The sequence below is a fragment of the Camelus ferus genome, chromosome 21 (genome assembly GCF_009834535.1).
Source record: "Camelus ferus isolate YT-003-E chromosome 21, BCGSAC_Cfer_1.0, whole genome shotgun sequence".
In the NCBI taxonomy this organism is placed as follows: Eukaryota; Metazoa; Chordata; class Mammalia; order Artiodactyla; family Camelidae; genus Camelus; species Camelus ferus.
Genome location: NC_045716.1, coordinates 25,597,634 through 25,615,620, shown reverse-complemented (window position 1 = coordinate 25,615,620; position 17,987 = coordinate 25,597,634). Strand labels below are relative to the sequence as shown.

At 44.9% G+C, this 17,987-nt stretch overlaps 1 long non-coding RNA gene and 4 other non-coding genes across 8 annotated transcripts; 3 read left to right on the top strand and 2 right to left on the bottom strand.

Moving 5' to 3' along the window:
- Window positions 1-139: 139 nt before the first annotated feature.
- Window positions 140-5,508, top strand: LOC116658760. 4 transcript variants are annotated; one of them, XR_004314062.1, is made up of 5 exons: window positions 140-814; window positions 1,142-1,378; window positions 1,466-1,615; window positions 1,990-2,170; window positions 3,670-5,508. It is a non-coding gene; the product is annotated as an uncharacterized LOC116658760 (long non-coding RNA). The 4 variants fall into 4 exon arrangements; XR_004314060.1 differs by having other exon boundaries at window positions 3,365-5,508; XR_004314061.1 differs by lacking the exon at window positions 1,990-2,170 and having other exon boundaries at window positions 142-814; window positions 3,365-5,508.
- Window positions 949-1,021, top strand: TRNAK-CUU. Its single transcript has one exon. It is a non-coding gene; the product is annotated as a tRNA-Lys (tRNA).
- Window positions 5,509-8,438: 2,930 nt separating the features above from the next.
- Window positions 8,439-8,512, bottom strand: TRNAN-GUU. The gene has a single exon. It is a non-coding gene; the product is annotated as a tRNA-Asn (tRNA).
- Window positions 8,513-13,890: 5,378 nt separating this feature from the next.
- On the bottom strand, window positions 13,891-14,054 carry LOC116658857. The gene has a single exon (XR_004314148.1). It is a non-coding gene; the product is annotated as a U1 spliceosomal RNA (small nuclear RNA).
- Window positions 14,055-17,183: 3,129 nt separating this feature from the next.
- Window positions 17,184-17,347, top strand: LOC116658847. Its single transcript, XR_004314138.1, has one exon. It is a non-coding gene; the product is annotated as a U1 spliceosomal RNA (small nuclear RNA).
- The last annotated feature ends 640 nt before the right edge of the window (window positions 17,348-17,987 follow it).

The window sequence follows — 17,987 nt, the reverse complement described above, 5'->3', positions numbered from 1 at the left end:
TTGGGGGTTTACATTTTTATTCATAAGTTTGTATTTTCATAATCTTTTTTAAAATTAAAAGAGCTTGCAACTCTGCTTTTCCTCAAGGCTGCATCACAGAAATGCAGAATAATTATCTCCACTCAGGTCACTCGGAGGCTTGACGACCTATGCGACTCTAACCATTCCTGGCAGAGACGCTACAGAGCGGTATGAAGCGCCTCGGAGCTGCGACCAAGGGCTTCACCTGCGCAGAGGAGGGAGCCCTTTGCTGACGACTCCAGAAGTCAATGCCTTTTCCAGGGGCTGGAGAAGTGAACGCTCAGGAGAGTGGAGTTAATCCGAGAGCGCTTCCGCCTGAGGCTCTGAATCCCACCCGAGTTTAAATCTCAGTGGGGCCTTTACGTATGATAAATATGGTCTTCTAATTTGGTCACACAAAATTTTAGTATTTAAAAGCTAAATCGTGCTCCAAATGAATAGTGAATTGGACCTACTTTCCAAGGGATGCAGTTCCTCAGCCCCACTCCCTGGTCGTCAAGGTTTAGGGGAGAAAAGGTTTCGAAGCAAGAAGGAAGCCCAGCCCCAACGTCCCAGGAGCCCAAGTCCCGGCGCCCCTCCTACTTCCCGCGGCTGTTTGCGACTCTCATCCCCGTTCCCTCGCGTTTTTTCCGCCTCCTCTTCAGGATTCTGGGCCCCAGAAACCGGGTTCTCCTGTACAGAAGGACTATGTGGACACGTCGAGGTTTCAGGACTCGTGAATCTTATATGTCCTCTACAATCCCACCTGGCCCTGCGGAGTCCCATCACTCTCGGAGTCTCGAGTTCTTCCGTGGTAAAAGACTGCTGTTGTTTTCACAAGATCCTAAACCCCGAGAATTCTTTCAAACTTACCAGTTGGTAACTAGGTCTTGTACACTGTCCGTTGGAAGAAATTGTATTTGTGTAGGAAGAGGAGTTGTTGCAGGCGCCCGGCTAGCTCAGTCGGTAGAGCATGAGACTCTTAATCTCAGGGTCGTGGGTTCGAGCCCCACGTTGGGCGGTTTGTGTTTTCCTCCCTGTATCCGTTTTCATTGAATCTTCTGTATTAAGCTACCAACTTAATAGCTTCTGAATAGCCATTGAAGCCACTGTTGTTTTAAACTTCGGTGAATTATTCCAGAAATCGCCTCCATTCGCCCCAAATTCAGCAAAAAAGAGGAATCCGGGCTACCGATTCCAGCATCTCAAGTTGTTGAGACCAGGGATCCCTGACCCACTGCCACCCGGACCCGGGCTTCTCCGCGGGCTGAATCCAGGACCCGCGGGGGCTCCCCGCTCCGACCTGCCCAGACTCTGCTCCACCGATAAGACGCCTTAGGACAGGACCAGATGGAACACTTTTCATTCTCTTCGATGGGTAATTATGGATGAGGTTTTGAAGTGCTTTCTTAGCTAGTTAAAATGTCCTCCACTAGGTGCTAAGGAGCATACTTTTGCTTTTCAGGTTTTGAAATGTTCTTCAGCCACAAAGTGCTGTAGAATACAACTCGTTTAGGAAGGCCTCTAAGCGAAACAGAGGAGAGGGACCTGGAAAAAGAGCTGGGCAGGCGGAGGAGGGACGCGGAAGAGCAAAGGGAAGCGGAAGTAGGGTAAGGTAAGCGGGAAACAAGGACCAAGGCCGGGAGCCCGCAGTGGGGAGTTTGCGCGGCAGTGTCATCGCACCGGTACGGGCGGTCTCTCAGGAGCGCTGCGCCGGCGTGTTTTGAGTTAGTTATTGATCTACCGGAGAACTTTGTTTTACCCTGGAAGCCTGAGTTGTTTTCCTTACATTTGTTCCTGCTAAATCTATTCAGTATTGGGATGGGTGGGGTGAGTTAAGTTGGTTTGCAAGGTGAGTGGAAGCCAAGTTTGGCACCAGTCAACAGGCTTCTCCACCACAACGTGGACTTTCCTTTTTAACTCCTCATGCAGATCTTTCCCTCCTCTCGCTCAAGATCACTTACCAATTCTACTTTTTTTTTTTTTAAGTTTGTAAATACGCTTTAGTCTCCTTTATGTATCCCGCCAACCATCTTCAAGATGATCAATCCACCAGCCAATTATTCTTAAGGTGTGGTGCCAGGACAGACATCATCAGGGTCACCTGAGAACTTGAGAAATGCAAATTCTCAAGCTGCACCTCAGATCTACTGAGTCAGAAACTCCGGAGGTGAGCCCAACAGTCAGACTTAAGCTCTCCAGGTGATTTGGGTAAATGCTTGGGCTCAGGAACCACTGCATTAGGGCAGCTTCCTTTTCTATCAACCAGGAGGTATCATGTTCTTGGATAGGAGACACAGCGTCATAAAGGTAGTCTCTCCTTAACCTGGTGTCTGAATTTAACACAGTTTTCACAAAAATATTTTTAAAGATTCTTTTTTTATTCAAACTGGACAATATAATTCTAAGGTTTAAATGGGAGAATAAGCAATAATATTAAGAGAAATTCTTTTTTAAGAATACTAAAGAAAGATTAACTCTGAAATACAAAAATGCCATAAGTTATAATAATTAAAACAGTAAAATATCATGTATGAATAGACAGCAATCAATGGGACAGCATAGAGTCTGGAAATAGACCAAAATACATAATGAAAGTAATATATTAGAAAGAGAGATTCAAATCAATAATTCTAATGAACAGTTTTTTAATAACAAGATAGCTGGGAAAAAATAATGGTCAATGAATAGTACTCTTTACATAAGGGTAAATACCAAATTGAACAAAGATTTAAATAGTAATGAAAAGAAAGATACAAGTTCTTGTAGAAACATGAAACAATTATTTTATTATCTTGGGGTGTGTGTGTGTGTGTGTGTGTGTGTGTGTGTAAAAAGCTGTTCTAACTATGACACAAACTCAGAAGTCCTGAGAGAAAATATTGATGAATTTGACTATATAAATCAAATGGAATCTGCATGAGCAAAGTTCAAAGACAAATCACAAATTTGGGGAAATATTTGCAACTCACACTGTGTCAAAAATCCTCCATATTGAGTTCATGCTTTGGCACAGGCTTTTGGTGCACTGCCCTAATTGTGACCTCACACTCAAAAACAGCTGAAACTCCTTGATAAGCAACCTAACGCCTGACTCTAACTTTCCCCTCCTCCTCCTCTTTTTCTTCCCTCTCCCTCCTCCCTCTTCCCTTCCTCTCTTTCCCCACCTTGGTTTGTTTTCCTTAGATGCCACTCAGGACCCCAGTTAAGGCTTCAGCCCACAGGTTGTGGCTCTCACTGCTCTCCACCTGTTCAGTTGAACATGCTGCGAGTGGTCTTCCTGGGACAGACCCCTCCCCCAGATCCTCTGCTGTAGTTCTCCCTTAGAGCACTCACCCTTCCCCTTAATCACACTTTGTTTCAGGCGCAGAAGTGTCTGGAGATATGACTCATTAATTCCTGGTACAGAAGACAAGTACCAGACCGAGGCCCATTGGAGGAGGAGGACATGATCTGATAACCACAGAAACAGGAGGCCCTGTCCCCAGATTTTCTTGACGCCAGTGCATGTTCACAGAAGCTCTGCTCCTTGGACCCTCGCTGTACAGCTGCCTGCTACCCCTCCCCAGATTGGGCTTGCAGGCTTGAGGCATTAGCCTGCTGGGACCCGCTTTGCCGGCAAAAAATTAAACTGTTCTTTTCTGCTTCACCGAAAACTCTGTCTTTCAGACTTCAATTTGGTGTCGCGGCACAGAGGCCAAGATTCGGAAACAGTGGGACTCATGCGTGGCCCTGCGTTCTCCTGTGGTGACCTCCTCTCTGGGACCTGTGCATATAATAAACATCTCTTCCCAGTCTCTTCCCTTCCTGTGGCCGCACCAACTTCACCACACCGTACTCAACGTCTCCTTTCTTAGACCACACACCATATACAAAAGGCTAATTTCCCTAATATTTACAGAATTATAAGCCAATGAGAAATAAACCAACAACACAATAAAAACAGCAAACATAGAAACAATAGAAAACATAACACTCTTGTCCATAAGAGAAAGTATTTAACATTAAACATTGTTATTAATGAAAACAATACAATTTAAAACTAAGTTGAAATAACATTTTTCAGCTATAAGAAATGGTAAATTTTTAAAAAGTTTAATATTTTGGAGAGTTAATAAATATTGTTAATGAGAGGTACGAGGTATTGTTAAATTGATACGAGTTCTCTAGGGTGCTTTTTTAACAATAACTATAAAAAATTTAAATAAACTTCAGCAACCCACATTTAGAAGGTTATCCTACATACAAGGCAGATGGTATAAAGTATCCTACATATAAGGTATCAGGTTTATTCAACATATAAGGTGTAAGAATATACCTACATATGTGTGAAATTAAGCATGTGCAAAGTTATTCATGGAGCATTTTTGTTGTTGTTGAGCAAAGATTGGAAACTCTAAATGTCTATCAGTTTTAGGAATGACTAAATAAATTATAATACAACCATATGATTACAGACAGTTCAGCTAGCTGTAAAAAAGAATGAAGAAGCACTTGAGGGGAGATTTATAGAATTGTTTATAATTCAGTAATAAAAGCATGGAAAATTAAGCAAATGGAAAAGTCAGATAACTTATTATTGCCAAGGGAAATATATATATTCAAAAAGTGATCTCTATTAATAGTTTGTATATTAAAAATAATGATAATTGATCTCATCAAAATTATGATATAAGTATATTGATGTATTAGGGTTCTCCAGAGAAACAAAACCAATAGAAGATACACACATATGTATGCAGAGATTTATTATAAAGAATTGGCTCATGTGATTGTGGAGGCTGGTAAACCCAGAATCTTCAGGTTAGGCCAACAGGCTGCAGACGCAGGGAAGAATTGATGTTGTAACTCTAATCTGAAAGCAGAGTCTGGAGGCAGAATTCCCTCTTCCTCTGGGGACCTTGGTCTTTTTCTCTTAAGACCGTCAATGGATTGGATGGAGCCCACCCACATTACGGAAGGTAATCTGCTTTACTCCAAGTCTACTGATTTAATTTTTAATGGAGATACTGGGGATTGAATGCAGGGCCTAGAGCATGCATGCCTCTACCCCTGAGCTATTACCCACCCACCCCTACTGATTTAAATGTTAAGCTCATCAAAAATACCTTCACAGGAACAGCTAGACAGATGTTTGACCAAAAATCTGTGTACACAGCCTAATCAGGTTGACGCATGAAATTAACCATCACAATTGAGAAAACAGAGGAATGGAAAATGTGTGTGTACGTGTGTTTAGTAGTAATTGGAGGCGGAATGTGTAAAAGACAGATCTTTTTAAAAGTGTAATAACCCGAGAATTAGGAATTAACAATATTTGTTTACAGAGAAAGAGGTAAATAACCAATTGCTAATTAAAAGAGTTTAAATGTTGTTACTTCTAGGGAGCAGGAATTGGGGGAGGGTTTCAGGTAACTGTTGGTTTTTATTACAGGGTCTGTAAGAGCGTTTGACTCTCTAACCCATGTGCATATTTAAGCTGGCTAAAAATAAATACTAAATAAAATATGCTTTTTGTATGTTGTAGTTTTTCAAGGATTCTACCAGTTTGTTGTCTTTTGAATTTTGTGGGGGTGTGGCTCTGCTGTGGCACCTGGATGGCCTTGTAAGTAGGCGACACAGGCAAAGACTTGAACTGAAACTGTTCTGAATCTTAACCCCAGGCAGAGCCCTGTGTGACTGCCGCACAACAGGAGAGGGTGGGTGGCTTGTGAAGAGTGTCCAGGAGGCCCATCTCCATTCTCCTCCCTATCTACTCTGGGACAGTTTCCCATTGCCTTCCAGGTTCTAATGACATATGAGGCATTCTGCTCCTCCTCACCCCTCCCGGGGATAGAGCTGCAGGCTGTAAGACGACTTAGCTGCAGTCTAGAACTGGCTTCTCAATAACAGGGTGTCCCACAACTTGCACTGCAGTCACTGACCCCTTGGTTTCAGGGTCATCCCTCTGCATGTGTGGGATGGCACCCGGGACATCTGTCCCTTCAGCTGCTCTTCCTTGTGTTGTCTGTGTAAGTAAGAAACCTTCTGAGTCTAAACTGGCTTGTTATATCTTTATGGGCTGAATCGCCCAGGCCTTGGCTTTGCCTGATGCTGAGTGTTTTTGTTTTGTTTTGTTTTTTCAGCTAAGCAAATTCTTAAACTTTTAATGTGGTTAAATGTATTAATCTTTTCCTTTGGGCATTTTGAGTTTTATGTCATGCTTAGAAAGAATTCTACCTACAAGACTGTAAACATTTTATTAGGGGTATTTTTGAAGGAAGAAATATGTAATTATTCTCCTGCTAATGAGCTGAGCAGAGATACAATGAGCTCCCAGATAATTCTGTGGCACATTCCCTAAGGCTCTCTGAAGCCCAGATCTGCTGAGGATTGAGGGGGTTTTGCGGGATCTCCCAACTCAGGATTTCTGGGCTCTAAGAGGAGAATGTAGCCACTGAGCCCAGGGCTAGTGAGAGTGGAGAGATCACTTGGACTGTGCAATTACTTGGGCAAGGCGAGAGAGCTGCTCCTGGAACCTTGGAAAGTGACAGTTGTAACTAAGGCTGCAACTCGCCCTGACCTCGTATCTCATACTCCTCTCAGCCTCCCGTTCCCAGTCAGTGCATCTCTTTGGCTGCAGCCAATAGGAAGCCAGTGGGCAGAGGAACCCTTTTGTGCAGTTCATAAAGATTAACTTTCTTGGGCACATGATAGGTCGGATAATGGTGAGACTGTATCTGGAAGGACAAGTGCAGAATACCCAGCAAATATGGTCTTTTCGTTCTTGAGATTAAAAAATAAATCAATAGAATTTATTTATTAGAGCAGTTTTAGGTTTACAGAAAAACTGAAACAGGACATGGTACAGAGAGTTCCCATACACTCCCTCCCCTCCCCCAGCACTGCTCCCCCTCTTATTACATCTTGCACGGGTGTGGTACATTTCTTACAACTGATGAACCAATATTGATTCATTTTACTAACTAAAGTCCATAGTTTACATTAGGGTTCATGCTTTGTGTTGTACAGTTCTCTCATTCCTGAGATTTTAATGGTGAAATCATCTCCTCGTTAGCTGCATTTTGGTGAGATAGGTTTTTCAAAAAAAAAAAAAAAGTTTTGTATTTCCTGAATTCTTTCATTTATTTGAGAATATTTGTTTGTTGTCTTTAGACCTGTATGATATCTGAACTGAAGATATGTATGTATGTATGTATGTATGTATACGTTTGGTTCAGTCTTTCCCTCTGATCGTTATAGGTTAATTTTTTCTAGGTTTTGTTTTTCTTTTTTCCCGAAGGTTAAATTTTCCTCCAATCTTTGTTTGCCAGAACATTATTTTCTTGTCAGAGCTTTCCAACTTCATTAAAACAAAGTTCTGTAGCTGTTTTTTCATATCATAGTTGGGATCTCTTTCCACAAAAATACTGGTAATATGATTGGCATTTCAAAATGCAGGGGGGTTTGATTTTTTTTCTTTTCATTTTGTTTTAGCTTTTTGGATTAATATATGCGAGCTTCTAGCTCAGAACAGACAAGCAGACAAGGGAAGAAAAAAAAAAGAAAATCTGTGGAACCTCTGGATCATGATGCTTTAAGAAGTTCATAGAGATTGTTACCCAAGCTCTCAGAGGAAAGGCTGCGATTGTGGGTTAATGGCCTGCCCTGTGGCTTCAGCATTCTATAGTCAAGACTGAGTTACAGCAGGTGAATATAACCTGGCTTGTCTGAAGTAATAGTTCTTAATATATACTTACTAAATAGGTGACTCCTTTGGTATAAAGGTAATAAAGTCAGGCTTGTTGACTACATTAAAAAATAAAATTGTTTTATTTTATTAAAATAAAATTGTTAGTATTTGTTTGGCCTTTGGGAACTGGGAGCTTGAGCAGGAGAGGTTAGAATTTACTCAATACATGTGCCTTTCTATAAGCCCTTGATTTTTCTATTCACACACACACAAACGCATAATCCCTCCAGGGGGAAGAGGGGAAAGAACTGCAGGACGAGTCCTCTGTCACCTTCACGTGGCTGTTCCGAGCTCTGTGTAGCTGGTCGCTGTGCAGGCATTTTAGACGCTTGAGGAATGTCTCTGCTACCACCTGTTACTCACTGAATGTGTTCCTCTCAAATTCACATGTTGAAGCCCTAACTCCCCAGTGCAATGGTGTTAGGAGGGGGAGCCTTTGGGAGGTAATTAGGCTTAGATGAGTTCCTGCAGGTGAAGCCCCCATGAAGGGGTTAGTGTTCTTATGAAAACAGAGGAGACGCCAGAGTTTCCTTTCTCTGCCATGGATACAGAGGATACAGCGAGAAGGAGGTCTTCTGCAAACCAGAAAGAAGGCCCTCACCAAGAACTGAATCTGTCAGCACCTTGATCTTGGACTTTGTATTCTCCAGAACTGTGAGAGGTGACTAACAGATAACGTAGAGGACTTTGATGAAGTAAAACACGACGTCCCTGGGTGGGCTCGAACCACCAACCTTTCGGTTAACAGCCGAACGCGCTAACCGATTGCGCCACAGAGACATGAAAACTCTCTCCTCAAAACTCATTTCCTGATCGCAGAATTGATTTTCAGTCTCTGGCTGTGGACACCTTCAGATTCTCGTACTCCCGGAAACTGAGGGTTTGCGCGGGAGACACTGAGGCCAAGAGCTGGTGTCGTTGGGCACATTTGGACATTGATAGAACGTCTGGGAGTCAGCTTGGGCGACTGTCCACAGCCTTCCCACCTGCTCCGCCCCGCCTCAGCAGCCGCCCAGCTCCTGGCGATGCCCGCAGCCACTTCCCCATCCCCAGCTCCGCTTCCCCCGCGGCGCTCACGGCGAGGCCCCACAGGCCCTGCGGCGCGCTGCGCCCCCACTGCGCTGCCCATGCTCTCTGCCCCTAGATGTGGCCTCCAACCCGCAGGACCCGGGAATTGCTCGCGATGCAGCCTGTCCTCTGGGGTAGGGCCTTGCACCGAGTGAGCACTCAACAAATGTCGGGTGAAAGATGCATTCTGCCGCAGGGTCCTAGGGCAACCAAGAATTCCAGTGCGCGCTTTTAAGCTTTAACGCCTACGAGGAACTCCGGACTGAGAAGACGGGAAAAGTCTCCAAGCCAGGCACGCTTTTATTCCCGGAGCTGATTGGGAAGAAGGCAAAGTCCCGACTTTGGACACGCGCGCACTGGGATGGAACTGAGCTCCCAACCCTGCACAGCGATGCAGCCTCAGTCGCCCGTCCTAGGAGGCTGAACTGGGAACGCTGAAGAAGAGAAGAAAGCGAGGGGAGGTGAGGGGGCGGGCAGCCCTGTGAGGGGCAGGGAGAGAGCGAGCGAGCGCTCTGGCTACTGAAGAAAAAGGTCAAACGAAAACGGAAAATGCTTACTTTCGTTGGTAACTTTGATTTCCCTCCCCGTCCCCCCTCTTTGTCGGCACTGCGCGGATCATGATTGTGTACGGTTGATGCTCCCTCTGTCTGACTTCCCCTCTGCGCAGCAGTTTCTAGCCACTACTCCGGGTCCTCCTTGAACTCAGAAGTAGGACTGGTCCGTGACAGTGCCGACGAGCCCTGGGCCGGAGGAAATCCATTAAACTCTCTACAAACCTTTTCCTTCATCAGCAACTCGCCGAGGTAGCCTTCGGTCTTGGCGCAGATATTTTACATTTGGGCAACTGATCCCAAGCTGGGAGGAAGAAGAGAAGCTCACGGTGTTTCGTCATCCTGCTAGCTCAGTTTGTGGGGCGCACGGCTTCTATTTCAAGGTTTTGAGCATCGCCCAGCGTCCAGGGCGCTTTATTTGGTTTTCTTGGTAGTTAGTAGTACCCTCGGCTGCCGGGCTGTACCGCTCCCCGCTGTGGCCACGAGGGGGCGCGCGGTCCCTCCCCTTGGAACTCCCAGAAATCACTACTTTGGAGTTAAAGAATAAAGATGTCCAGCCGTTTTAATTTCTCTCGAAACCAGAGGAACCCAAGATCTGTTATTTTTCACCACCCAACTCTAGGGTCGTCTTGGGTTGAGGCATGGGAGGTTGATTGTGTAAGCTCAGCCTTCCCGCTCATTCTATCAGACTGTTGGAAGCCTCACAAAGACAATTGTATTTGAAAGTAATTGATTTCCTTGGTAATTTAAAATGTCCTGTTCAACGCATACAAAGTCATTCTGAGAAGGGTGCATAGGTCTCAGCAGATCACTAAAGCAGTTATTGGTAAAAGAAAGGTTAAAAATCTGAACAAGGGGAGAAAGACACCAGTGTGACCAGGCGCCCAGGCTCTGTGTGCAGACTCAACACGGGCTGGGAAGAGAATGGGAAGGAAGAGTCAGAGGAAAGAGCGACAGAACTGGGAGGAGGAAGAGGAAAAGGGAAGAAAGTAATGGATTCAAAGGAGAAACTTATTCACTGGTCCCCAGTTATATGACAGCTTGTCTCTCTGGGCCTCCCCTAGCAACCTCCATCTTTCAAGGCAGCCTCTCACCCTTCCATCCTTCTGATTCTGGGAATTCTGGCATTTTCTAATAGGTCTACCAAGGTCTCTCTACCAAGACCAGTTCTGATCCCATACAGATGCCCTTTGCTGTTCTTTCTTTTGTGGTCCTAGGAGAGCCTGTAGAGGAGGCAAAATTTCATCTCTGCCCTCTTAGGGTCTCCAGCTGGGCCTAAGAATTTGGTTGACATGAAACAGATTAACAGGAGAAAAACATACAGATTTTTACTTGTACATGGGAGCTCCAACAGGAAAATGAAAACCCAAAGAAGTGATTAGGCCTAAGTGTTTACATACTAGGTTGAACACAGAGCGGAGATTTTGGAAAAGCAACATATTTGGGAAGACTAAAGGAAGAAACGAGTTATTTTAACAAGGTCTGTTTGTGCAGATTTTTCTTGGTGGCAAGAATGTTTCTTTCCTCCTGGTGTAAGGAGAGCATTTTTCATATGGACTTTTATTTCCTGCTTTCAGAAAGAAGGGAGGTCAAGTGCACTTACTGAACCTGCAATTTTCCAAATGCCTTTAGCTCAAAATAAGTCTTATGCCAAAATGGCATATTTTGGGGGTGGCACATACTCAAAGTGCTGGCATATGGCCAAAGAACAGGATACTCAGCCCAGATCTCCTGCGGTGTCACCATGCTGAAAGTGAACCCAGCGGGCCAGATCAGCCTTACTTGTGCTTGTTAATAAAGTAAAAGCATGTATAAGAAAACTAAGAACTATGTTGGAAAAATGAGGAAGGAAAAATGTTTGCTCTGAGCTTATTATATGCCAAACAAAATCCCTGTACCAGGTCATTTGTAAGTGTAGAAAACAGTGTTCGAATTATTTAGGAATCTGTCATCCAAACTTTAATTTTAAAGGCACTGACGAGTTCAGAACTTCCATTTACAGCTATAGCATAGTAATCCCACCAGATTAGTCTTCTTGCCTTAAACAATGAAAATGAACAAATGTATGTGAAGCACCTGTTATAGACCCTGGACAGAGGCAGTGCCATACTGATTTCCTGAAAGAGGATTGTGGAAATGACCTGATGGCCGTACAGCGAGCTGGAATCCCAGCAGAGCATGGTGTCCACACTGAGCTAAGGCATGGATCAGAGGGCAGCTAAAGCAGCTGGTATCTGCAGAGCAGAGAACCAGAAAGGAGAAGACTGTTGGGAGGCTAGTTTTCACAAGTCCATACTGGGTCTTCTGCTAGTCATTTGCTGAGTGCTGGGCTCATGTGTGGAGAGTTAATACCCAAGGTTTACCAGACAACAGATGCTACAGGATGGAAAACAGAACAGAGATCTTAGAGATCTCTGCTGGCAACATTGGAATTCAGGCCTTCTTAACAGTTCTTTACCACCCTGAGCATTCAGTTAATACTCCAGAAAGGCTATTTTATGAGTAAAGACCACGCCCTATTGTGAGGCCTACTCTTGACCCTGCCTAACAAAGGATAAAACCAAACCCTGACAAGATGAGCAGAGGAGAAGGGGGGTTTGGAGGTTGAGTCACACCAGAGGGCTTTGGTAAACACCTTGGACTTTTTACAAAACTACTTAAACAAACTATAAATCCAGTCCTAGACAAGTTCAAGTGCATCTGCCAGTAATCAAAGTGCTTACTAGAACAAAAGTTGATACTCTTAGGAGGAAGGTATCTGAATTCAGAGTCTCTATAATGTATCATTCAAAATATCTGATACACAATAAAAAATACTAGACAGGCAAAGAAACAGAAAAATGTGACCCATTCGATACATATTTTAAAAAAGAGAAAAAAGCAGTCAAAAGAAAACTCCAAGATGTCTCAGATGTTGGATTTAGCAGACTTTAAAGCAAAGATGCAGATTATGCGTGGTTTCAGCAACATGGGTTCCACTCGCCATGGCTAATCTGGCTACAGCCATTAGTGAGTGCCCACACAGTCAACAGCAAACAGTTCAGCCCCTGATATGACAGCAGTCCCTAAATCATTGAATAAAGTCAGTTAGCTCTTCGAATTTACTTAGCTGAATTTTATTTTTTGATAGTAGTAAAGAAGAGAGTTATAAATACCAGTGACAGTTGCAAAAATGAAGACTGTAATAGTCACAAAATTTCTTCCTTATTATGATACAAACAGCTTTATGTGTCTCAACCAATATTTTTCTCTTCTCTTTCATCCCACTATCAGCTAACAAAAAATGTGTTGATAGTAAAATTTAATCTCAGTATTTAGGTTACAGGATATCAAAGGTAGAAATAAATATCACTCCGAAGAGAGAAAACTAAAGACAAATAAGAGACTTCTTCTGGAGAGGGGTTGTCATGTTTTTCATTGTTTAAGATAAACATGATTTTGCTTTTGTCTTTAAGTTAAAAATGGTTTCAAAAGGAGGAGGAAGGGGAGGAAGAGGGGTGTGTGTGTGTGTGTGTGTGTGTGTGTGTGTGTGTGCGTGCGCGCGCGCGCGCGCGCCAAGTCTACAAGAGGTAGATTGTGGTGGCTCTGTGTCAGTTTAGCTAAGCTGGAAGTACATTTCCCAGAATTTCCCTCCTGCATTCTGGGTTAGCTCAGGCCGTAGGAAGACATTCTATTGGACCCTGGGAAGGGCAGGGAAGGCCACGAGCGTTGCTATTGCTCACACGTGTATTATATCTGCCGATAGGTAACAGGCAGGCCTCCAGCAATTTAGAGCTCCTGCCAGATCTCTTCCTACAGCTTCTCTGCTCTTGGGCCAGCCTCAGGTATTTAGTTCCTTAACAAAGAATCAATAAGAACACTCCTCTTTAAGATTGGGAGTTTAAAAGCATACTTTCCTTTACCTTGTGGGTTTCACTTCTCCAATACGTTCCTGCAAGATTCTAGCAAAGATTTTAGCTAATGGCAGTCTGTTTTCAGGAAAGTTTCAAGGTGCTTCTAGAACACCTTTTTTAAAAACTCTTCAGAAACTCTCTAAACCCTAAAGGAATACAAATGCCAAGCACAATCAAAGTTGAACCAACACAAACTAACCAAAACTGCATATATCCGAAAATTCACCCGACCAGTTATCAGGCAGTTTTTATCTCACACTAATCAGTGAGTACCTGCAACATAGCCTTGCCTCGTTGTTTCTGCTAACACGTACAAGCAACCTGGGCCACTCGAAGCAGAGCCCGCAGGAAAAAGAAGCCCGTGGCTTTCCAAAAAGCTTCCCGCTATCTTTCGATCAATAAACACACGAACCAGGCCTAATGAACCAACACCTAAAGCACGTTCTCCAATCGGCCAGAAAACCGCGCAGACAAGTTTCTTTACAGTTCCACAACCAGCCGACGGAAAACCTCCGCAGCTTAATGAGGCCCAACTCCACTACAACTGCAAGGAAACACTCTAACACGTTTTTCATAACGTCTTAACACCAGCAAACGACCCTCAACCAACAAAAACACATAGTCTGATCTTACGAACTGTATAAACCAGGGGAAAGCGCGAACGCAGTCCCCCACTACCACAAATTATGCAGTCGAGTTTCCCACATTTGGGGAAATCGCAGGGGTCAGCACATCCGGAGTGCAATGGATAAGCCTCGCCCTGGGAAAACCACCTTCGTGATCATGGTATCTCCCCTGCCAGGTAAGTATGAGTTGTGCTGTCGCCGCCCCACCACAGCCTCATACGCCTCACACTGTACACACAGGGTCACTTTGCTCCCCGAGCCTTCCTAACCCTTCCGCACAGCTGCCACATGCAGTTTCAAGCAACGGCCCTGGACTCGCTCCCACAGCACGGGAGATCGCATCGTGTTTAAGCACCAGATGACGAACCAGCAGCCCCTGCGCTGAGATATCTACATAGGACACGCCCCAACCGTGAAGTGAACGGGAATTAGCGCTTCCCTCCAGCACGCGCCCCGCCTTAGTCCGCTTCTCCCTCCTCCCACGCCGTCCAGCCGGCCAACCAGCAGGCCGGACGCCGCTGGGGGAAGTGACGTCGATCTCTCCCTCCTCTCCTCCCACCCTCGCCCGTTGGGGCGGTGCGCTTCGCTGTTTAACCTTTGGACAGCCGCGCGCCTGGCTGGCGGCCGGCTGAAGCCTGGGCACCTTTTTTGTTTTTGTTTTTGTTTTTGTTTTTGTTTTTGAAATAATGACTTTCAAGGCGTAGAGCAGAACATTTAGGATTATGGGGAAAGCCAGTTCTTTTAAAACCCAATTCTCTTTGTGATGGAGTGTTGTGTGTCTGCCCCGTACAACGCATTAAGCTTCTCAACTGGCAGTGAAGTTTACTCCATTCTTGAAAGTTCAATTTCATTCATCGACAATTTCATTCATTTTATTTCAATCTTTAGGTGTTATTTTGACTCTGTCTTTGAACAGATTTAAACATCTGTCTGCTACTCTCTGTCGAATGAGTAAAATACGTTCTTTTAGCACATGTTCAATTGCAACTATGCGAATTGTGATTTTACCTTTTTCCTGAAGATTATTATTTAACACTTCTCCTTGCATATGTCCCATGCTCTATGAGTTGTACATTTTTGGAAGTTCTCTCTTTCACATTACATTTGTGCTGAATGTTCTCTGCCTTCCCAGATTCCCTCTCTCTGCCCTGATCTGTGTGCGTGACCCTCACAGCCAGCATTTCCTGGTCTTTCTTGTCCTCTGGCTCCAGGTGGGTGCAGTCAATGGAAGGAGATCAGAAAGGAGGGGAGAGAGGTCAAGGTATTTTTAAACCCTCCAGCAACTTCCCTGTCAGGCCTCAATTTGGACTCACCCATGGATTCCTACTACAAAGACCATGGTCCTGTCCAGTGATCCTCCCCAACATTACACTGGGTCTAGTAACTAACCTTTCTCTTCCTATTGCTATGGACTGAATTGCATCCCCCTAAAATTCATATATCGAGGCGCTACCCCCCAATGTAATAGTATTTGGAGTTGCCTCATGAGGGTGGGGTTCTTATGATGGGATCAGATGTGTCATGATGGGCAGGGGAGGGGGAATTTCCCACTCTATCGTTTTTCAGTCCTTGAGACTAGAGTAATAATAAAATTGACAAAAGACAGATTATAGATGAAAAAGAAACAAATTTTAATTAGTGTGCTTGGAGAGCTCATAGAAATGGAACCTAAGTAGTTGCCAAAGCAGGGAGCTTTTACATTTCTTAGTCAAAGAAACAATGAATTTATAAGTAATTGACAAGACAAAGAAACAGGTTTTGCGTGCTCAACTAGTATAAGAATCTAACAGAGTTTGTGCTTAGGGTAGTAAATTTAAAAAGTAGCATGGTTTGTTAAGTTTCTCAGCCTGAATAAGGGTGTCGTCTACTACCAGACGCAGGTGATACTAGGAAAAAGTAGGGTGAGAAGATGGCTGTGTCCCAGGTCTTAGCTGAGTCCCTGGGACGCGTCCCGCCAAATGTGGGTCCTTGGCTTCACGCAGGAAAGAATTCAAGACGGAGCCACAGTTAAGTAAAGGTAGACTTATTTAGAGAGATACATACTCCATAGACAAGAGTGTAGACTGTCTCAGAAGGCAGGAGAAAGGCCATGAGGTGTGGCGGTTGGGTGCTCAGCTCAAAGTAAAAGTAGATGCACATTAAAAAAAAAGTACACACACTCTCTGGGAGTGCAGTCTGTCTCACTCAGAAGGGAGAGATGCGGCCATGAGGGGGTTGTGTGTGTGTTGGTAGGGGAGAGTGTTAGTTTTTATGGGCTCAGTAACTTCATATGCTAACAAGTGGGAGGATTATTTCAACTATTTTGGGGAAGAGGCTGGGATTCCCAAGGAATCTGGCCACCGCCCACTTTTTGACCTTTATATCAGCCTAGGAACTATCACAGCACCCCTGGGCATGTTATTTGCCATACTAATATATTACAATGAGCGTATAATGAAGCTCAAGGGCTACTGGGAGTCAAATCTCCGGTTATTTGGGACTCAAGGTCTACTGGGAGTTGAATTGTGGCCAGGACCCACTTCTGCAGGGTGAACATAGCCAGACTGGGCCTTGCTGAACTTGTCCTATTGTTGCCCCTTCTCCACCTTCAGTCCCCAGATCCCTATCCTATAGCTTTAGCTCGGGATGGCATATAAGCATCAATTGCCCAACTGCCTTTTAGTCTCCTATTTTTAATGGGCTTCTTGAGACAGGATGGAAGGGGGCAGGACACAGCCATTCAAGGAGCGATACAGCAGTTAGCATCAAAGTGGTGGAAGATTCAACCCCTAATAGCTTTTGAGCTAAATGTTCTGCTCTACGCCTTGAAAGTCATTATTTCAAAAACAAAAACAAAAACACAAAAACAAAAAAGGTGCCCAGGCTTCAGCCGGCCGCCAGCCAGGCGCGCGGCTGTCCAAAGGTTAAACAGCGAAGCGCACCGCCCCAACGGGCGAGGGTGGGAGGAGAGGAGGGAGAGATCGACGTCACTTCCCCCAGCGGCGTCCGGCCTGCTGGTTGGCCGGCTGGACGGCGTGGGAGGAGGGAGAAGCGGACTAAGGCGGGGCGCGTGCTGGAGGGAAGCGCTAATTCCCGTTCACTTCACGGTTGGGGCGTGTCCTATGTAGATATCTCAGCGCAGGGGCTGCTGGTTCGTCATCTGGTGCTTAAACACGATGCGATCTCCCGTGCTGTGGGAGCGAGTCCAGGGCCGTTGCTTGAAACTGCATGTGGCAGCTGTGCGGAAGGGTTAGGAAGGCTCGGGGAGCAAAGTGACCCTGTGTGTACAGTGTGAGGCGTATGAGGCTGTGGTGGGGCGGCGACAGCACAACTCATACTTACCTGGCAGGGGAGATACCATGATCACGAAGGTGGTTTTCCCAGGGCGAGGCTTATCCATTGCACTCCGGATGTGCTGACCCCTGCGATTTCCCCAAATGTGGGAAACTCGACTGCATAATTTGTGGTAGTGGGGGACTGCGTTCGCGCTTTCCCCTGATTTATATAGTTCTATAAGATCAGACTATGTGTTTTTGTTGGTTGAGAGTTGTTTGCTGGTGTTAAGACGTTATGAAAAACGTGTTAGAGTGTTTCCTTGCAGTTGTAGTGGAGTTAGGCCTCATTAAGCTGTTGAGGTTTTCCGTCGGCTGGTTGTGGAACTGTAAAGAAACTTGTCTGCGCGGTTTTCTGGCCGATTGGAGAACGTGCTTTAGGTGTTGGTTCATTAGGCCTGGTTCGTGTGTTTATTGATCGAGAGATAGCGGGAAGCTTTTTGGAAAGCCACGGGCTTCTTTTTCCTGCGGGGCTCTGCTTCGAGTGGCCCAGGTTGTTTGGATGTATTAGCAGAAGCATCGAGCTAGAGAACATAGGTGTTCACGTGTTAGTGCGGGACAGTAACTGCCTGGAGTTGGTTGTTACGTTCCATGAAGCTAAACTGCTTTTAATTTATGTAAGGAAAAGGCTTTTTGGTGCCTAAAATATATTGCATACGTTCGATCGCAAATCAAAACTGCAGTCAGACTTAAGTCTTAAGTAGAACATTCAGTGATGAGATCCCTCCAGGAACGAACCCATGTTAAGTAAATGGAGAGATACCAGTTACCGGTTTCTCTTCTGCCTTTGCTGTGAGAGGCTGCGA